Source organism: Cupressus sempervirens, chromosome 7 (genome assembly GCF_028749045.1).
Source record: "Cupressus sempervirens isolate cs-2001-9-10 chromosome 7, ASM2874904v1, whole genome shotgun sequence".
NCBI lineage: Eukaryota > Viridiplantae > Streptophyta > Pinopsida > Cupressales > Cupressaceae > Cupressus > Cupressus sempervirens.
The window spans coordinates 764,735,290-764,740,113 of NC_143124.1; the positions used below are offsets into that span (position 1 = coordinate 764,735,290).

A 4,824-nucleotide genomic window follows, 5' to 3' on the forward strand; every position below is an offset into this window, starting at 1 on the left:
AAAACTTAGAAATATTTAGAAGAAAGAAATAAATATCTATTATTTAAATTGACTTATTTTTTATTTGAAGAAATTATATATATTTAATGTTTTAATCACATATTTACATATATATCAAAAATATATTAGTAATAGGATTATAATATTAATATTTCTTAAATATATGATATGTTATTTTGGTAATAATGTTTGATTAAATAACCTTAGAGATACTCCCATATTCTTTCAGTATTAATATTTGCAAACATAATTACAAGAAAGAACTTCTACTAATTTTATTTTAAAAGCATAGCATCATTATTATTTTATCTTGTGTTCAAGGTATGTGCAACATATAGTTTTAATCTATTGGGATATCTTTAATCCTCATTAACAGACACATTTTTGAATAATACAAAATATTGAATTGAAATATTTAAACAATTCACTTATTGAATGCATATTCTAAGAATAGGTTGACAATTTTATTTTACATAAATGCAAAAATTACTATAAAAACATATTCATGAAAATATTAAATTGAATATTTGTAATTCTATGTTGAATACAAATACCTGACATTTTAATTTAAAATTTCAAACCATAAAAACTATACTTGTATTTTATTGATGAACTACTCATACAATTATAATAAAAGTAATGAATTAACTTAGAATTTATTTACAGTTGTATAAGACATCAAATTTTTGTAGTTATATAGAACTACATCGTTATCTCATTACAAGCACAATATTTGAGGATAATGATTTTACAAATTTTTATTAGATTGTTATCTATTTATCAATCCACTCAATAAACTTATTGACATCTCATCTAATGCATGAATGAATCTTCTCCTCCAATGCCTTTTTGCAGCCAAGATTCCAAATACTCCCCAGAATGCAATAGAAGCACTTGCCATCCACTCTACATACTAGTGCCATGGAATTTCTCCTTCCTCGTAATCCTCTTTCCCGAGAAGAGGGGTTTGTATACCATAATTTGACATCTCTCCACATCCACAAGATTTTTTGTTAAGTGTTAATCCACAAAGACCATGGTTTCAAGATAAATAAGTGGAATTGAATGTATTGAATTGTCTTCCTTCTAGTATTCTTCCACAAAGACTATTGTTGGCAAGAATGAAAAAACTTAGATAGGAAACTTGTAACATTTCATTTGGAATCCTTCCTTTTAGGTTATTATTTGAAAGATAAAGTGACTCTAACTTTTCAAGTAATCCAAAACTACTTGGAATCTCTCCTGTAAGACTATTATCTGATAATTTCAATGTGTGAAGACTTTGAAGATTCCCCATTATTGAAGGAATGTTTCTTGATAGATTATTTACAGATAGATCAATGCAAGTCATAAGTAACATCACTGAACTAACATACACCATTTCTAATCCTTTGTTGAACACTTGGATCTCTTCTTTGTAATAGTAAGAGCCACCATCATTGTCATGTGAGTTTCCCGTTGTACAATTCCTCATACTTTTCAATGTTGCTAATTGTTGTGGGATAGAACCTATCAAATAATTTTGTGAAATATCCAAAACATGAAGACTTGATAGATTGCTTAATTGCTATGGAATATTTCCTTCAAACTTGTTAGACCTCAAAACTAGTATCATCAATTTAGAGAACTAACCCAACCAAGATGGTATGTTCCTAGAAAAATGATTGCTGTCCAAATCTAAAATTTGCAAGCTAGAACAATTCTTAAGGCTTGATGGAAAGTTTCCCTTTAACATATTGTCCTTGAGGTGAAGTGAACTGAGTGCACTTAGCATTCCCATATGATATGGTATCTCTCCCATTAATCTAGTACTTTCTACGTTGAATCTTGTTAAACTAGAACAATTAATTATGCTTGATGGTATTTTACCAAATAATTTATTGTTCGAGAGATCTAAAACCTCCACATATTGTAGAAGGCCAATTGAAGAAGGTATATCACCACTTAGATAATTTTTTGAGAGTGACAAAAACCAAATGGATGGTAGAAGATTGCCAATATCCACTAGAATAAATCCTATGAATCTATTCTAAGACAAGTCCAACAACTTCATGATTGATTTATGTTCACCTTGAAGCATATTATTGTGCAAATCAACACTCTAGAAGCCTTTTGCGGTCAAGCTTGAGGGAACGTGTCCTTGAAAGTTATTGTATGACAAGTTAAGATCTTCCAACATAGGAAGCACCCCTAACCAATCTAGAATACTTCCATGTACACTATTATTAGAGAGATCCAAATTAGACAATCCTTATTGCATGGAAATGAATGGTGGAATTATGCCCCTAATACTACATGAGGCTAAGTGCAAGGAATCAAGGTAAATTGTGGCTATCCAATCTGGCTCAATTGTGATAGCCAATTCATTGTAGTATAGATCAAGTTTAGAAAGGCTAGTCATTTTATTAAAAAAACTAATAGAAATGTTTCCTTGAAGATTGTTTGAAGATAGGGCGATGGACCTAAGACTAGGAAGACTTGTAATTGAAATGGGAATGCTACCATTTAGTTGATTAGAGGAAAGATCTAGATACTCCAAGGAGGAAAAACTTCCCAACTTATAAGGTATGTTTCCACTTAGAACATTGGAAGATAGGTATAAATCAACCAAAGAGGAAAGATTACCTAACTTGGAAGGTATATTTCCACTCAAGAAATTTGAAGAAAGATGTAAGCTCACCAAAGAGGGAAGGCTACCCAACTTAGAAGGTACATTTCCACCCAACATATTTCCAATGATGTATAAAGTAGTCAAAGATGGAATTTGACCAAGTGGTGGTGGAATCTCTTCATCCAAGGAGCTATCATATAAAACCAAATTTTGTAGGGTGGAGAGATTTCCAATGGAAGGAGGAATAGGACCTTCCATATTTTCCATATTTGTCAATCTAAGATAGATGAGAGAGGTGATATTTCCATTACAAGGTGGCATAATTCCTTTTATATTAGACTTTGAAATAAAAAGAACATTGAGCTGAGACCATTCCCCACATAATATTTGACTTAGATTTCCACTAATTAAGTTTTATTCCCCTAATATAAGCTCTTTTAGAGAAGGCAGGTGAGAGAGACTCAAGGGAAATGAACCACTTAATAATGGACTTCCATACAACTAAAGTGAAACCAAAGTAGTCAAGTTTCCTAACTACAATGGAACTGGTCCTTCAAAGTTGTTGTAACCCAAGTAGAGGTGGGTAAGGAACGATAGGCTTTGGATAGCATTGAGAATGTGCCCTAATAGCATGCAGTCTGAAAGGTGGAGCTGTTAGAGATTAGGCAGATGAGAAAGGGGTGCTTTCAATTGCTTTCCTGTCATATTCAGCACTACTCCACTAAGGGACAAGCATTTCAATTTCTGCAATTCTTCTATCCGCACTACTCCACTAGGACTGTACACTAGTTCCCCTCTGCCATAAGAAACTAGTCCAACATCATCCACCTCTGCCACTGACAGGTCCAAAACTTCCAGCTGAGAGAGATTCCCCAATTGGTAGAGAATTGTACCATTGAACCCAGGGAAGGACAAGTTGAGATACTTTAAGTTGTACAAGGACGCAAAATGCTCTGATATTTCACCTTCGAAATCATTCCAGCTCAAATCCAGATGTCTCAATTCTTGCAGGGAAAATAAACCTACACATGTAAACAACAATGATAACCACTCACATATCTATAAGAGGAAGCTTAAATCGTGAAACATGAGAGGTTGCTTCGTTTAAAATACCTGTTGGAACTGTACCATTGAACCAGTTTTGGCACAAGTCGAGATAAGATAAGATGTGCAAGGAGGCAAACTGATTTGATATTTCACCTTCAAACCAATTGAAGCTCAAATCGGAATGTCTCAATTCTTTGAGGGCAAATAGACCTACATGTTAAACAACAAAAAAATATCTACTCAAATTAAAGTAAGGGAAAGCAGCTTAAAACAGAAAGTACGAAAGATTGTTTCGTTAAACATACCTTTAGGTAGAACACCACTTAAATAATTTAAGCTTAGATCTAGATGTTCCAACTGATCTAAATGGAACAAATCTCTAGCAGTTCTGCTATTAAATGGGCTACCCCAATAAGCTTCCACATTCTCCACATGATTGGCAAGACGGAGTTTGACAACATTTGAGCTGATGGAGCTACATTCCACTCCCTCCATTCGCAGCAATTAAAGCCTTGCCATGAATGCAATAAAGGTGAAGGATGTAACTGGCTTTTGACAGCAAGAAGAGCATCTCTTTCGTGTGGCAGGCGCATGGTATTGCCATTTATCATCAGCGAATAGCATGAGAATGCGATAAAAATTGAGCATATGACAACGGAGGAACGATCCATGGCAAGAATTCAGATTATTTCATGTGCAACAACAACAGTTTTGATTAGAGATCACAACAATCAAAATTGAACCAAACTAAAAAATATCTACTATTGGAAATAAATATAGAAAAACAATAAAGAGAAAAGAACAATGGTGAGAAGAGTGAGTAATGAGGAAGGGAAACTAAGATTAAGGAGAACAAGTCAACATGACGGTGGACACGGGAAAGTGAATTTAACACGGCAATCGTGACATGGATACGAAAATGAATGGAGCAGATCAAATCAAAAGACGTTGGAGACGGGATAATCCCACTTTTTCGTTTAACTTAGCTCGGGAATGCCTAAACGAATCGTAGTTTAGAGGGCATCTTATATAAGATAAAATGGACATGATATTAATGTTTTGTAATTTATTTATTTTTTAATGAAATATGCTTTATAATTAATTTTAAAAGATTAATAAATAATTTAAAACATATATTTTTGGAAGATTAGCATTATTGTATTCGA

At 33.1% G+C, this 4,824-nt stretch overlaps 1 pseudogene; it reads right to left on the reverse strand.

The window, feature by feature from the left end:
* Positions 1-1,040: 1,040 nt before the first annotated feature.
* On the reverse strand, positions 1,041-4,328 carry LOC149549539 (uncharacterized; annotated as a pseudogene).
* Between the last annotated feature and the right edge of the window lie 496 nt (positions 4,329-4,824).